Source organism: Prionailurus bengalensis, chromosome D1 (assembly GCF_016509475.1).
Source record: "Prionailurus bengalensis isolate Pbe53 chromosome D1, Fcat_Pben_1.1_paternal_pri, whole genome shotgun sequence".
Classification (NCBI taxonomy): Eukaryota; Metazoa; Chordata; class Mammalia; order Carnivora; family Felidae; genus Prionailurus; species Prionailurus bengalensis.
The window spans coordinates 74,358,537-74,375,576 of NC_057346.1; the positions used below are offsets into that span (position 1 = coordinate 74,358,537).

Consider the following 17,040-nt stretch of genomic DNA (forward strand, 5'->3'; position numbering starts at 1 on the left):
CGGAAGCCTCTCTATAGCAGTTACTCTCCACTGTGTCACTTGTTTCCTGGCTCAGCTGCCTTGCAGCACAGGGGGAAGGGCAGTGGATGAAGCACCAGAGGATTAGACTCCTGGTGGAGCCTATGCACCTATGGGCTGCATGACCGGCCGTAACTCTGCTTCTTCCTGACTCTTATCTCCCCCGACTCTAGGTAGTTGGCCACTGTTTCTCAAACCACAGACTGACAACTATTTGTGCTGCATCTGTTAACAGGGTCCCGGTGCCCCGTCAAACCAGCCGTCAGGGTCTCCCTCGGAGGTGATGATGAACGCCTGATGTAGGAGTCAGACTAGCTAAATTGTTTTCAGTCTCCCAGGGGACAAAACAGGCAACACTGAAGCTGCTCTGGTTAGAGCAGGGGTGATGGGCTCAGAGCCCCATGTGCTCAGCCCCCCTCCACTCCCACTGGCTCCACAGCATCCTAGAGCTTCCCAGAGCACAGTCTGAAGCCACCCCCCCTCCGAGTCCCAGGGATTTCTAGCACCTTCCCTAGAAGGGAAGTCAAATATTCATTCATTCATTCGCTCACAAATATTTAGGAGGCGCCTTCTGCTTTCTTTATGCAAGTATTCATTTGAAGTCAGTAGCTCTACTACTTACTAGATGTGTAATATTGGGCCAGTTAATCTCTCCAGGGCTTTCTCATTTGCAAGATGGGAAAAGGATACCTGTTTTCCCTATCTGACAGGATTCTTCTAATGCTCAAAAATCAAACGAAAACACCTGTGAAGAAGTGCTATGTTACCCGGAAAAGACTCTGCAGACACTGACCACCATCACCACCACTAGTATATGTAACTACTTTGGAAGTCATAGAACTAAATGCAGTCCTTAGAGGCCTCTGTAAATGTTAGTCTCCTACTTTCTGTAGCTAAACTTCCAGAAGGTGTTACAGGGGTTGGGGAAGCCATCGCTCTGAAACCTTCATCTGAAAGACAGCAACCTGCCCACAGAGGTATTTCTGAGATTGAAGAATATTACTCAGTTTGGGGAGCCCGGGTGGCTCAGTTGGTTAAGCGTCCGACTTTTGGTTTCAGCTCAGGTCATGACCTCACGGTTCATGAGTTCGAGTCCTGCACTGGGCTCTGTGCTGACAGCATAGAGATTCTCTCTTCCTCTCTCTGCCCCTCCCCTACACACACACACTCTCTCTCTCTCTCTCAAAATAAATGAATAAACGTTTAAAAAAAAAAAAGGATATTACTCGGTTTGTTATCTTCTAAGTGGAACACTTGTCTATTATCCAAAATTTCTTCATTGATCATATACTAATAAAAGATTTTTAAAAAACTGTTGAAAATACTGATATACAAAATTCTTCCAAAAACTTTTAAGTCTTTATCTGTTGCTTTAAAATGAATTCAGGTTGGGGCGCCTGGGTGGCTCAGTCGGCTAAGCGTCTGACTTCGGCTCAGGTCATGATCTCACGGTCCGTGAGTTCGAGCCCCACATCGGGCTCTGTGCTGGCAGCTCAGAGCCTGGAGCCTGCTTCGGATTCTGTGTCTCCCTCTCTCTCTGCCCCTCCCCTGCTCATGCTCTGTCTCTCTGTCAAAAATAAATAAAACATTAAAAAAAATAAAATGAATTCAGGTGAGGCACTCTGAGCAAGGGCAAATGTCAAGCTCTGCAGGGTATGGGCAGCATGGCTCTATGGGAGGAGCATGGGGCCAGCTCTGCCACTGACTCAGCATGGACTTGGGGACTTGGGTGAGTCACTATCCTTCCCAGGTCCTCTGTTTCCACACCTATAAACCGAAGGCACAAGCTTTACTGATCTCCAAGAGCCCTTCTAGCTCTGATGGTTAATGTTTCAGGACAGTGGAGTGTAGCTTCCAACATACCCAGGCTGTCTGTCATTCCATAGCACATCCAGACGTGCTGAGGCCACAGTCTTGCTGAGCTCAAGGTGGCTCATGGAGATGTCATTTGCCGAAAACAATGCCCCTCTCCCTAGTCACTCAACTGGAGTTTCAGACTTTCCAAAGCACCCTCAGCCCCACAATAAACCCAAAGCAGGAGGATGAGGAAGCAAGCATGTCTAGAAGAGAGGTGGCTCACTTAGGAGCTGCACCCTTGTGACAGGGTCATGACCAAAATCAAGGCATTTTGACTCCAAGCTCTGAGCTCCTTACCTCATGGGGATCACATCCCAATGCTCAGTCCCATTGAAGAAATATGGACCCAAAGAGCTTTCATTTGGGGGACCACCAGAGCTGAAGTCAGAAGATGGGACCATGCTCCTGCTCCAGCTCTTCCTGCTGTGTGCTTCTAGACCAGCCACTCCCTGGTACCGGGCCTCAGTGACTTCATCCTCAACATAGGGATAGTGCTCCTGACAATTCCACGCTACAGTGAGGCTTGTGTGAGAGGGAATAGAAACCTTTGTATGTTATAAAGCTATATATTAGTTACCATTAACACCATATACCCCAAAGGTTGAAGGAATCTACTCCTGTCCTTCAAAAAAACAACAACAATCCTGGGAAGTATAAGTGCTGGACCACGGGCAACTGGATATGGGACCTGAATGGGCAGGTCACTTTACTCTGCAGGCTGAGCTGCATAGGACTCTGGGCCTGACTCCAGTCCTATGGAGACCAAACAGCACCAAAGCTGAACACATTTGACAGGAGTGTAGAGCCTGTCAATGTGGACAGTTTTTCTGGGCCTTCATCCCATCAACAAACATCCTTCTAATACCAACTGCAAATAAAGTACTTTCTGAGTGCCCCATGTGTACAAGGAAAGAAGGAGGAATGGGCAAAGATGAATAAGATAGTCCTCATTTTTAAGGAATTTCCCATCTCTTAATAACCAACACCTCCTGAGCTCTTACAACATTCCAGGAATCTCTTGTATTACTTCCATTCTCTCATTTCACACCTGTAATACCCTAGTTGGGCAGGAATGTTCAGGATTCCTAGAAGGTGGGGCTCAGGCTCACCTGAAAACTAAATGGTGGAGCCAGGACTCAAACCAAGGTCAGTCTGTTTCCAGATCCTAAGTTCTTAATCCCTTTGTTCCACGGACTCTGTGTCTCCGATAACGTTAGGCAAGCATCTTCCTTTCTGGATCTCAGTTCCCCTATGAAATGCAGAGTTTCAATGATTCTAGTGGGTACAAGAGATAAGGCAAACACTGTGAGTCAAGACAGAAAATGAGAAATGCCCACCTAAAGTGAGGGGTGAGGGGTGGCAATCAGTTCCCATACCTCAGGAAAGAAAGGCATAAGACACTGTCTAGGTGGAGTGAGGCCATGGTCAGGCTTTTGCTTAGATAGGGCTCAAAGCAGCAAGTTTCAGAAAGGCATGGCTAACACGTCTACCTCCACCAACGTCTTTTCTCCCACCAAACCAATGTCTTTGCTCCCCTAATTGGGCTCTGTGCTGATAGCTCAGAGCCTGGAGCCTGCTTCAGATTCTGTGTCTCCCTGTCTCTCTGCCCCTCCCCTGCTCATGAGAGCTGTCTGCACAGAGCCCGACATGGGGCTCAAACTCACAGACTCTGAGATCGTGACCTGAGCTGAAGTTGGATGCTTAGCCAACTGGGCCACCCAGGCACCCCAACATTAAAAATAATTTTTTAAAAAAGCCCCCATATTGGGGCACCTGGGTAGCTCAGTTGGTTGAGCGTCTGACTTCAGCTCAGGTCATGATCTCGCAGTTTGTGGGTTCGAGGCCCGCGTCGGGCTCTGTGCTGACAGCTCAGAGCCTGGAGCCTGCTTCAGATTTTGTGTCTCCTTCTCTCTCTGACCCTCCCCGACTTGTGCTCTGTCTGTCTTCCAAAAATAAATAAATGTAAAAAAAGTTTTAAAAAATTAAGAAAAGGAAGCTCCCATACGAAAAATGAAAAAAAAAAAGGAAAAGGAAAGAAAAAAAGATGCCTCCATACCAATGGAACAGCATTTTCCTTTAATATCTAGTCCTTGGTGCGTGGCTCCCTGTCTTCCCAATATCCTCTGTCTCTACTGGAGAAAGAGCAGTGGCCCTTCTCCATCTGAATTTTTCACAGCAGCAGATGCCAGCAAGGTTGCCTGGAGAGTCTGGAATGCCATGTTGCCATGGTTACAGCAGACCTAGGTTCAGGATGCTTTATCCCCAATGAGCTGCCCTGGCAGTGCCATGCCAGGCTGCTGGTGGAATCTTTCTCGATGAACCAAAAAAAAAAAAAATCCCATTAATGGCCAAGAAACTGCCCCACTGGTGCTTAGGTTCAGCTCTTGCAAACACACTTGTGGGCCACTTAAGGGGCTGCTGGCTGATAAGGAGGCCAGGCCCTGGCTCTCTGCACTATGGCTCACTCGGGGTAATATGGTTTTTAACTGGCTCAGCCAACAAAGCAGGCCCTCCCCCACTCCAGCCCCCAAATTACCACTTCTCTTGTTTGATGCCGCCAGCCTGGGATCTGCCTGCGTGGACCCTGGCAATTAGCACAGCACTAGCATTTGTTGGGGAATTAAGAGTCACTGATTAGCCTAATTCCACACCATTTATAGGCAGTGAGTATCAGCCTGAGATTGACTTTTCCAAACAGTGGGCCAGAGGTGGCTAGATCATGGCCTGAGTTTGAAATGGAGGCAAGGGCCTGGTGAGCCAGACTGTGAACCAGGACAAGAGATAGGACTCACCTCCAGGCCTGGCAAACATCAGCCACTGCCTCCCCTAGTCCTGCCCGCCTAAGGGAACTGAAGACAAGAAGAAGGTATTTCCAAATTGAGGTCATGCCTATTTCCAAGTCAATCCTGACCAGAAAGGAAGCCCATTTCCCTCTGACAGCCTCCCCACTGACACCCACTGGAAATGCCCAGACAAAGGATTAGTGACCCCCAAATTGGGGGTTTCTGAGGCTAGAGGGTCTGAGTTAGATGTAGCTGGATGGGCAGGACCCAGACACTCTGCCTACACTTTGTTGCCATCTCACCACCTAAGGGCCTGAACCATGTATCTGTCCCCTAAGTTGATGTCTGGCTGGATCCCCTTGGAATATGAATGCCCTAGGATAATTACCTTAAGATTCCTGCTGTCAGACTCCTCACCCTCCTGCTGGAGGACCCCAAATAGACCCTCCAGGATGCATTCCAAGGATCATACAGGCCCCTACAACTTGGATGGTTGACCCCTATCCTGACCTAGCAAGAGCCAACTCCAGAGCTAGTATGATTCCCCTGGGTTTCTACCCTCTCCTACCACTTTGCTTGGATGCAGCATAGAGGAACCATGAGCATGTGGAGCTGGCTGAATATGTGCCCACAGACACTGGGTAACTTCCAGATCCCTTCAAAGAATTTCATAGGCACTGAGGCCTGGCTGGACAGGCCTTGATGACTGAGCTCCCCTAATTCCAACGTCCCTAATTTCAAGCTTGCTTCAAAACAGGGAGCTAAACTAGGTCTTTCTAGTCACTCAAAAAACATTTATTGAGTTTACCTTGATAGATGCAATCAGGGATACAGAATGAACCATCTAGGAATATAGAGTCTAGGTAATATGAGGAGACTTCCCAATGGAAAAAGAAAATTAAGGGAGGGGGAGGAAGGGTCTTCTGAGTAGGAAGAACAATTCGAACAAAGGCTTTGCTGGGGAAGTAGATGGGCTTGTAGAGCTAATGGTGGTAGTTCAGTTTGGGGGAAGAAGAGCAAAAAGCAGTAGAAGGAAAGAAATTTGGAATGATAGGTAGGGGGCATTTCACTGCAGATGGCTCAGTTAATATAATCCTCAAAATGCCTGACTAAAGATTTTGGACTTTATCCAACAGCTATTGGAAGCCACTAAGACTTTTGAGCAAGGGAGTAGCAGAATCAGAGCTGTGCTTCAGAAGCAAAATCTGGATAATAACAGTCATCATCATTGTCGCTGTTGTCACAGTGGATAACATTTAGGGAGCACTTAGACTGAACATGGAGGAGGGACTACAAGAAGATCTGCTTGGAGGCAGAGGCAGAGTCCAGGAGAAAGAGGATGAACAAAGCCTGCATTATCTAGAAGTGGCGGGATGCAGAAGAGAGGCAGCAGGAGAGAAAGCAAGGAGGCAGGACCAAGAGGGCCTGGCATCTGTGAAGCTGTGGTACAGAGGGGTGACAGGAGTCAGACAGCCTTAGCCAGAGGATGGAGGTCAAAGCCAGGTTCTAGGATATGAGACTACTGGCTTCATAAGCCTCATAGATGGATCTAGAATCCAATTCCAAGGACACAGTCACCCTGGCTCCAGGCACACTCTGGGGAGGAACAGACCATGAAAGAAGGGCACTATTCGGGAAGACTTTCTCTTCCACACCCTGCCCTGATCCTATAAACCAAGAACCTGTTGGCTGAAGTGAGAAGGAAAGGACCTGGACCTCTCCTAGTGCCTTCTTGGTGGAGGTCTTTCTTTCATGAGAAGCATTAGGCTGGGGCCCCCAGATAGGGAGAGAGCCCTGGTCTTAATCCACCTTGTTTGCTTCTCTGTCCTTAGGTACCACTGCTACCCAACGTCCCTGGGGATGAGGGCCCTCAGAGATTGCTACCTCCTCCAACATTGCTCTCTCTCCTCATGACCCACATGAACCCTCTGCTTTGATCAGGAGGGCTTCCCACCCTGCTTCACCCTGGCCTATGCTCTATAGTCTCCAACTATTTCTCCTTCCATTTCTTCCAGTCAAGAAGGTCTTCAACCATTTCTCCTAGGTGAGTCCAAATCCTAGGCTAGCCTTCAAGGCTCGGTTCAAGTCCTCCTTCCTCTAGATAGTCTACAACAAACATTCCTTCACTGAGCTACAGCATTTAGAATAGAAGTTCCAGAGCAGGAAGGGAGATCCCTGGCCCAACCCTCTCAATTCTAACGAAGAGGACACCGGGCACTGGAGAAGGGAAGAATCTGCCCAAGGCAGAAGGACTAATGGACTAGGACCAGGTACATTCCCTAGATAAGCCTCTTATGAGGCTTTATAGCTCTGCTTTGTTTTGCTTGTCCATAACACAGATTGGGGTCTATGACATTGGTAGGGCACTGACTCCTGTATCTCTTCTCCTCTGGCACAGAGCCCTAGATTGCAGGTAGCTGAGGAAATATAACCCTCAGTAGCCAGTCTCAGGAGGGCCACAGGTCTTGAGGAAAAGTAAGACACGGGTGAAGTAGGAAAAATAACCCTCCTTCCAGCAATTCTCCACTGTTCCTGGGACGCAAGCCAAGACTAGCCTCTGGATTCGGGTGGGACAGAGAAGATGCATTCAAAAGGACTTGTACATCCAAAAGAGATTTCTGCATCCAATGCCAGCATTCCAAGTGCAGAGGTTCCTGGGAGAGTAGCTTGAGAGACTGGCAGAAGGGGTCACACTAAGGCTAGCCTCCAACCTAGGGGCACTGGTGATGATGGTCACACCAGCTGTGGGAAGGTTTTTCTTTTAAAGTTGAATTTTCAGGTTTTTAGAGTTAAAAGAGCTCTTTAAGGGGCCCCTGGGTGGCTCAGTCGGTTAAGCGTCCGATTTTGGCTCAGGTCATGATCTCACAGTTCGTGGGTTCAAGCCCACATCGGGCTCTGTGCTGACAGCTCAGAGCCTGGAACCTGTGTCAGATTCTGTGTCTCCCTCTTTCTCTGCCCCTCCTCTGCTCGTGCTCTATCTCTCTCTGTCTCTCAAAAATAAATAAACAAACAAACAAAAAATTTAAAAGAACTCTTCAGGATCACCCAATCCAATTCCCGGCTTTTTCAAATACAAAATCTGAGGTCTTGGTAAGGAAAGAGATTTAATCAGGTCATACCATACCTCGGGGTCCCAGCCAGAACACAGCTCCAGGGCTCTCCGTAAGGAACCTTTTATCAACTGGGTCTCACATGGGTGTGGAAGGAGAGCACCCAGTAGGGTTAAATGGCCACCAATACTTACTACTCTGTTTTTTAAAATGTCAAAACTCAATTGCTGACTGCTGGGCAATTCAAGTTTAAAGACAAGTATTATGTTTGACTAAGGCTCCAAGTGAAGGCTCCAAGTGAAGAAGCCACTTGCTTGAGATCACACAGCCAGAAAAAGGTGGAGCCAAAACTCAAGCATAGAGTTATCTGGTTCCAAAGTCCTTCCTTTTTCCCCTGGCTCATGCTGCCACCCACACTGCCTCTAGGTTCAGAAGAGAAGAAGAAAGGACAGACAGACACCCTGAGAGTCTGAGAAAGGACTCCATTGGATAGATACTTCCTGGGGGAGCCCCTCTTTGGCCTGAGGTCCTGAGTCGGGTGCTGGAGACACGGAGAGGAAATGAGATCCAGAAGCACGTAGACTGGTAGGAACTTCCAGGGAGATTCTAAATGAGCAGTTATAAAGAATGGAAGAGAAGCTAACACAGTCCTTCACATTCTAAGAAAGAATGAGGTTGAGGAACAGAACAAGAAAGGACTGGCTGGCAGGGTCCTGCCCGAAGACGTATGCGTCCCCAGCCACAGTCATCTTTGTGCCTGCGGAGCACAGCGCCATGCCTGGCCCACAAAGGCCGTCACTACAGTGTTGCTGAGTCAGTACACAGATGAATGAAACTTCTGCCCCAAAGGCAATCGGGATGCAGCAGAGAAAGGGTCTGCCCAGCAAGTAGGGTCCTGCGCCCCCTCCATCTGTAGAAGGGCACAAGGCAGCTGGCAGGTCCAGAAATGCTGACACAGATAGGGACAAGAGCTTCCAGCCCCAACCGACTTCTCCATGGCAACGAGCTGACAGAAAACTGCACAGGAGACTGAGATGCCAGTTTTAAAATAAAGACACAAAACACTCTGAGTCTAACATCACACATGCAAAGCAATAGCTCAGCCTCCCAGGCCCTTAGGAGGGGTAGGCACAATCACTAAAAAAGGTACCTCCTTCCAAGCCGCCCGTTCCCCTGCCAAGGGCCCCCTGTGCCTCCCCTCCTACTGTGTACTCTTCCAAGAGCTGCCAGGCACAAGCTCTCTTGCTTTGCACTATACGCTTCAGGCACTGCATCAAATCTGACGAGCAAGGGTAGAGGCTCCTCGGGGCTGGTGCTGGCCAGGTCCTATAGCAAACAGGCTGTGGCAGCTGGCTTCCTGTCCCACCACAGCAGTGGTGGCTACTGCCGGGGGCCAAGAAGGGAGAGCAAGGCAGAGACCCCTTTCCCCCCTCTGTTTCCCGATGGTCAAATCCTGCTTCATCCTCCCGGGCTCAGCTGTATTTGCCTTCATCTCCCCAAGATGACTCAATCGCACACACCTTCCACTGGAAATGCGAACCCTTCTGTTTACATTTCAAATATAAAACTTTTCATTATACTTCTGCTTGCAGAAGTTGACAGTCTACTTTGCATTATACTTCTGCTTACTTATTCTGCCCCCCAGTAGAGAGCCTGGTCTGTGATAAAGCCTCAATAAATATTTTCTGAATTGAATCAATAGCACGAGAAAACATTTTAATTTGAGTAGAGACCAACCCTCCTTCAGTCTATGGGAGTGCACTGAGACTAGGTTGGCCCTCCAAAGCCTTGGGTATTTTGGGAGCATGACGGCAGTGTCACCCCCTCTCTGATGCTGCTGTCCTTCCCACTGGGTCCCCTCCCCCCCCACACACACTGGTTTTCTATCTATTTAATGTGTACTCTCTTTTACAGTTCCATAGATGTTACCATAGTCAAAAGAGTATCTCCAAACAATCTGGGTTCAATTCTAGCCATACCACCTCCTGTCTGTGTGAACTTAGATAAGTCATTTAATCTCTTTGAACCTTGTCTACAAAATGGTAACAGTCCATTTCCATACATGTATCTTGCCTACCTTATAAGGTGGGCATGAGGAACGCGAGATGACCAATCGTAAAGATGCTCTAAAGGCTGTAAGTTGGTATTTGTGTCAAGATAAGGTATAGTGTTGTTTCCAGGATTCTGTGAAAGAGAAAGCTGAGGCCTAAATTTAGGAAGTGACTTGCCCTTGATCACAAGGGGAAGGGGGAAGTAGTGGCAAAGCAGGGTCCAGGTCTAATTCCTAGTCAAGAGATTTTTCCCTAAATGTATGCTGCCTTAGAAGTCCCATCCAGGCATTCTTTGGCAAAAGCAATGCCACATTCCATTAAATTGAGAAGCACTTTGGATCACCTGCGATGTATAAATCTCTGAGATGGAATGGAGTCCAGCTCTCTACTTCCAGGCAGAATGCCACCTGAAACATTCTAGGCAGGAAGTTAACTCTTACTAGCCCACCAAGCCTTTCCTTGCAGCCTCTCCATCACTGCTAACCAACCCATGGCAGTAAGGCCATCCTGGCAGGTAAAACAGTCTTGCCCAGGTCTTCTGACCCAAGCCCAGAAACAAAAAGAATGAACACAACCTTGCAAATACTAGAGAAGTGGATCAGAAACAACCTGGACAGAATACAGAGGAAAACTGGTATGGCTCCGAATGCAGACTTCAGTGGAAAATCACGAAGGCTACTCCAGGACTTGGCTCAGGAAGTAGAGACACTGATTCCCTAGGGTGTGAAGTCAGTAGAAACAGATCTGAGAGAGACAAGAGGGACATACAGGTCCCATTGCCCAGATTCTAACAGCTTCCAGGCCCACATGCCAGAGGTGTCACTGAGTGAAGTCTCTTCAGACCTCAGCAATGCCTTTGAAAAGGAGAGAGAGAGGGAAATGTCTTTATTGAGAACCCTAACCCTTTCATGGTGTAATGGTTAACTCTGTGCCACCCTGGCTAGCTTATGGCAACCAGTTGTTTGGTTAAACACTAGTCTAGATGCTGCTGTAAAGGCATTTTTTTGAGAGGTGATTAACATTGACAATCAGTTGTGGTGGGCCTTGTCTAATCAACTGAATGAACTAAATCTAAGTCCTATAGATATCTATCAATCTATAGGATTGATTGGTCCTATTGGTTCTGTTTTTTTTGAAGAACCCCAACTAATACATGAGTACATGTGTGGTTGGGTATCTTCATCTAGTTTATTTCATTTAATTGTCCAGAAGACCTGACAGGTAGGTTCTGCTATTCGGACGTTTGCTTACAGATAAGGAAACTGAGGTTCAGAGAGTCGAGTCACTTGGTACAGGAGACCCCAAAGCCCACGCTTTATCAGTTTCATCACAGAGCATGAGGAAGTAGAATTTCTCTGAACAATGCTGGGACAAGAATTCCTCATAAATAGTGTTGCTGATTCCGGACTTCTCCACGGGGATGCAGTTAACACCAACAAGCACTGGCGTATGAACAGGTTTGCTCATTCAAGCAGGATAACCTGCTTTTGCAAGAACGTGGTCTTTAGGATCTCCATTCTTCCCTGGGATCAGTATCTGATTTTGGATTTAGGTCTGCATAAATACTTCAGGGTCCCACTGCTTTTAAACCTGAGCTCTGAATGTCAGGGGAAGAAGAGGATTCTGTTATTCCATGAGTGGTCTTTCTCCTGAAGACAGATCCAGGCCAGAGATGGTTTCTATTTGGCTCCTGCTGCGGAGTGGGTAGATTATGTTCTCCCTAAAGGGGCTGCTTTCTCTGGGCTGGTGACAGAGGAAGCAGCCTCTGCTCTGCTCTTCCTCCTCGGGCTGCCCTTTCCCCACCCAAGGCCTCTCACCCCTGCTGTGTCTCTGGGGAAGCAGGAGAATCCTCCCCCGGAACAGCATTAGCCCAGGATGGATAGAACCTCTTTCCTCAGTTCTCATTCGTGCAGCAGAGGCAGGGTGGGATTTGCAGGTGGAAGTTTACTAAATGCTAGGGGCACTGGAAAGAAAGAATCCCGGCAATCCCAAACACATCTACAAGCAGGCAGGGCAGCCAAGATGAGGTTTCTGATTCTAATAATTCCTCTCTTTCTCCAAGGGGTTGGGACATGCATCTTTGCTTCCTGTCATTTGAACTTCTGGCAGTTTCCACTTGGTCACTATCTTGCTTATCATCTCAAAGGCATGGCCTCCAGAGCAGCACTTCCCAACATGTTAAGGCATACGTAAGAAATGATGATGTTTGACACACCGGGTGAAGAGGTGACTGTGCAGTCAAAAACTGCTCCTGCTTCACAAGCCCAGCCAGCCACTGTCAGGGGATCATGTTCTTGATACCCTGATTGGGAAATCTGTCTCACAGAGCCTTGTTCCACTTGTGACCCAAGTCAGGACATCCAGAATCAACTCTGCCGGCCACCTAGGCTAATCCTTTTATTTCTGGGCTTCCGTCTGGAGGTCATGCTTCTTCCTCAGGTAATGGCATGGAATGTGGCGACAAGCAAATGACATCACCTCTCAGATGAAATCCCAAATAGAGAAGTGGCCTTACCCATTATAGACCAAAGGGTCCTCCTTTGAGGACCAGGAAAAGTACTATATTCCCCCAGGAAGCCTGCCAGGACAGGTGCGTTGTCTTCTGTGTCTACTGAAAGACCAGAGATCTCTCTCCTCCTCTGATGCTGGTGCTATTGTGCACCCCTCTCCTCCCCCAAAAAGAGTTGTCTGCCTATTTACAATAGCCACTAGAGCTCATGGTCACCATCAGCCAGCACTCTGGGGAGAGACAAAAGCTAGTGATAATAGCAGTAATAACTAGCATTTACTGAGCATGTACAATGGACTATGCCTTACTCTGAGCATTTCCCATGTATTAACTCACTAATCAATCTTCACCACAACCTCTAGAGTGAGCTTACACCCATTTTATAGACAAAACCAAGGTGCTGAGAGATTAAATGACTTGCTCAATATTATATAGCTAGTAAGTGGCAGAGCTGGGATTCAAACCCAGGCAGTCTGGCTCTATAGCATTTAATCCAAACAACTCTGCCAGGTTCGTTTTATTAATCCTGTTTTAAAGATTGAGGAAATTGAGGTTTGAGTACTTGACTAAGATCACACAGCTGGTAAGAGGCAAACTGGATAGTCAACTCAAAGGCTGCATCCTTTCTCAAACCCTCCCTGGTAGGGACTGTGTTGCAACCACTCCAGGCTGAATTCAGGGAGGCTGCTAACTTATTTATCCTCTGGTTGGAAGGTCACAGAACCAGGAATGGATATCCACTGCTATCAGGAAGGCTCTTCTAACAGGCGGCTTTGAATGAGTGAGGTTTCCAAGGTACTTTATACATACATGTATACATTATATATGTATATATATATGTGTGTGTGTGTGTATATATATATATACACACACACTATATATATGTATCCTTATATATAAAGATAATTACATATATATTACATGTATGTATATACATATATACATATTTAATTCTCTCTTTCCCTTAGATAGAAAGGGAAAATATATATATACATATATGTATGTGTATATATATATACATTATATTTATCTTTACATATAAAGATAATTATATATATGTTACATATATATGTATACATACATATATGTAATTCTCCCTTTCCCTTAGAAAGGGAAGAATAACTTTGTATGTAAAGGCCATTATATGTATATGTATACATCCATATGTAATTCTCTCTTTCCCTTCTAAAGGATGCCTAGGAGAGCCATAGTCCCATGACCAGACACACACTTCCCCGTTATAATACCTGAACACTATATGGTTATAGCTTACTGGGTGTCTACTCTAGAAGTGGTCTCATACATGAACCTACTTGTATCACAGTCTGAGTGAGACACAGCAAGCAGAGTCTCCCAGTACAAGGGCAAAGACTTAGAGGGACTCAGAGCTACCATCCACTTCCTGTGGGGATTTAGGCAAGTTTCTTTTTTTTTTTTTAATTTTTTTAAGTTTATTTATTTTTCAGAGAGAGAGAGAGAGAGAGAGAGAGAGAGAGAATGAACGGGAGAGGGTCGGAGAGAGGGAGACACAGAATCCGAAGCAGGCTCCAGGCTCTTAGCTGTCAGCACAGAGCCCGACATGGGGCTCGAATTCACAGACTGCGAGATCATGACCTGAGCCGAAGTCGGACGCTCAACCGACTGAGCCACCCAGGTGCCCCATGTTTCTTAACCTTTAAGAATTTCAATTTCCTTACCTATAAAACAAAAAAAGCAAACAAAGAAATTTTTCCTTTCAGGGTGGTTATGAGGGAAGAAAAGAAGTATAAAATTTTACAGCAGAGAAAGAAAACATGTTTACTAAGCACCTATCATGTATCAGGCCCTACATGTATGTATCTCAATTATATTTCACGAAAGTCCCATGAAATAGCTTTCTCCCCTTTATCATTAAGGCAATGAAAGAGAAGTTGATGCTTGTTCACTGTCATATAACTAGTTAGTGGCATAGCTGAGTTGTGAACCTAAACCCTCTAGCTGGAGCCCAAAAACTTCACTGCCACACCAAGTACCTCTCTAAAAAGGCAGAACAGTCTCCCCAGTGCCATTGGGGAGCTCCTCAGGCCTCTCCCTGACAGCTTAGCCTCTCCTGCAAGGCTGAGGCTGCACAGATGTCTCCAGTATTGGTTTCTGCGGGGTTTCCATGAGACGTATGAATGGACGTTCCAAGCCTAAACTTGAGTGATCAAAGGGAAGGGCCCTTCTGCCTCCTCTCAGGTTTCTGGTGGGATTCCGACCTAGGCTTTCCAATCCCCTGTGAAGGAGGAGAGGCCACCATCATAAGAGTGCTGTGGATTGATTTTGGGCGACAGAGGCTCTTCCTTTGCAGAGCCTTAAGCACCCATGCCTGGGATGTGGCAGCTGCTGTTGTCTGGGAGATGGGTGCAGAGATGGGCCTCTGGCAGCACCAGGCTCAATGGGTGACTCAGCACCAGCTGGCTCTGGCCCCGAGCCTCTGCAGGACATAGCGCAGAAATTCATGGGTCCTCAGAGCGGCTCTGCGGAGTCCTAGTAGCTGTTGTGGTTCTGCCTTGTGCCCATAGCTCCTTGTCACCCGGCACTATGGGCTCTATCTAGAAAGATCCAGATGATATTTCCTCTTCTCCATCCTCATTTCTGCCGTATTAATTTAGGCCCTCATCATCATTTACCTAGCACAACAATATCAACTAACATGCACTTGAAATGCATTTTTGTCTTATTCTTAAAAAAAAAAAATTATGGTAAAACATACCTGACATGAAGTTTGCCATGTTAACTGTTTTTAAGCGCATACAGCTCAGTGGTATGAAGGATACTCACACTGTTGTGCAATCATTACCACCACCCATCTCCATAATTCTTTGCATTGTCCCGGAATGAAACTCTGTACTCATTAAATAAGAACTTCCTATTTCTCCCCCTCCTCAGCCCTGTTCACCCACTATTCTACTTTCTGTCTCTCTGAGTGTGACTACCCTCAGTACCGCCTATGAGTCGAGTCACACAGCACTTGTCCTTTTGCGACTGGCTTATTTCCCTTAGCATAATGCCCTAAAGGGGCATCCATGTTGTAACACGCATGAGAATTGCCTTCCTTTTTAAGACTGAATATTCCATGAAATGCATTTTCTTGTTTAATCCTCCTAATAGTCCTCTGAGGTAGACACATTATTACGTCCACTGTACAAAAAGGAAATTGAGGGACGTACAGACTAAGCACTTGGAACACTCAGCTGACAGGGAGCAAAGCTGAGATTTAGGCCCAGGCTGTGGTGCTCAGAAACCCCGTGCTTTCCCACTCTGCCGTGAGCTCTGTGCCTTCTCCCCAATATCCCTCCCTCCTACTCTCCGGCTTCCTAAGCTCCATTGCCCATCAAGGCAGTGATTTTTCTAAAAGGCTAACTAACCAATCTAATATTGTTACTCCTGTCCTACAAACCCTTCCCTGGTTCCCCTGCCTATGGTGATCTTAAACGCACTGGCACGGCATTCAGGCCTGGCCCTACCCCGCTCCTATCTCCTTTTCTGGTCTTTCCCCTCCCCTACCCCACACCTTAGTCCTCACCACCTGGATTCTGTGCCTTTTAACCTACTGTTCTCTACCGGCAATGCCCGCTCTCCAAATGAGGCAAAGATCAAACTCATCTTCGAAGGCCTAGCCCAAATATCCTCTCTACCTCCCTGGATTTCTCCAGGCAGCGTGTCTAGCTTTCCTCAATGCTTCTGTAGAACCCAAACACTGCTCTGTAAAGCACTGTTCACCCACAATCTGACTGGTCATTTTATACCTGTCTCCCATGCTATAGCAGTGCTGGCCAACATATCTGAGTATGAAGATTCCTTTTCAATACCAGAGAATTTCAGGATCTTTCCATATACACTGATCAAAGCAACATTTAATAACAAAAAGTCACTATGGATTCAGTAAAGCTTTTAAACTTAACTGTATCTGAGTCAATATGATACCATCTATGTGTATTTGAAAACAGTGCTACTTGTAGGTGTACGTAGGGATTTGGGGGTTTTGTTCATACTCTGGATTCTAAGTGCCAGAGTCTACAGTTTGAGAGCCACTGCTCTGGCCCAGAAAGTGGGCCTTTTGAAGCAATGGAAGTAACATTTACTGACTCTATTATATTTTGGGCTTTTTAATCTCCTTTAAATCTCAAAGAAAAAAAATCCATATTTTTCCACATAAGAAAACACAGGCTTGGTGGGGCGCCTGGGTGGCTCAGTCAGTTGAGCATATGACTTCGGCTCAAATAATGATCTCATGGTTCATGTGTTCGAGCTCGGGCTCATGTGCTGACAGCTCAGAGCTTGGAGCCCACTTCAGATCCTGTGTCTCCCTCTCTTTCTGCTCCTGTCCCACTCCTGCTCTGTCTCTCAAAAATAAATAAACATTAAAAAAAATTTTTTTACAAGAAAACACAGGCTTGGAAAGGTAAAGTATACCTCATCCAAGGTCACACAGTGAAAGAGAGGCAGGCTCTCTATGCTTTTCTATTTGGCCACTCTGCCTCCAGGGTAAGGACCACAAGGTTCAGGAAATGTCGGGGGAACAGCTGACACAAACCAGAGAGCCCTTCCCTAGACATTCTCAGGCCCCCCAGCTTGTACCAGAGTCTCTGGCCAGGTTTCCCCAGATGCAGGTGAGCACAGGGGCCCCTCAGACGTCAAAGAACCAGAGAAGGAACTATGCAAAACTGACATGGCAAAGCACGGCCACTTCTCCTTTAGGTGTTATTTCCCTTGTTTAGTACATACCCCATCCTGACCCTGCTTCTAGG

General features: G+C 46.9%; 1 protein-coding gene and 1 long non-coding RNA gene across 2 annotated transcripts in view; both read right to left on the reverse strand.

The window, feature by feature from the left end:
- SERGEF (secretion regulating guanine nucleotide exchange factor) overlaps positions 1 to 17,040 on the reverse strand; it is a 235,566-nt gene that overhangs the window by 16,432 nt on the left and 202,094 nt on the right.
- On the reverse strand, positions 1,562 to 13,113 carry LOC122484409. Its single transcript, XR_006297564.1, has 3 exons — positions 3,932 to 13,113; positions 2,985 to 3,150; positions 1,562 to 2,397 (listed from the first exon to the last, which is right to left on the reverse strand). It is a non-coding gene; the product is annotated as an uncharacterized LOC122484409 (long non-coding RNA).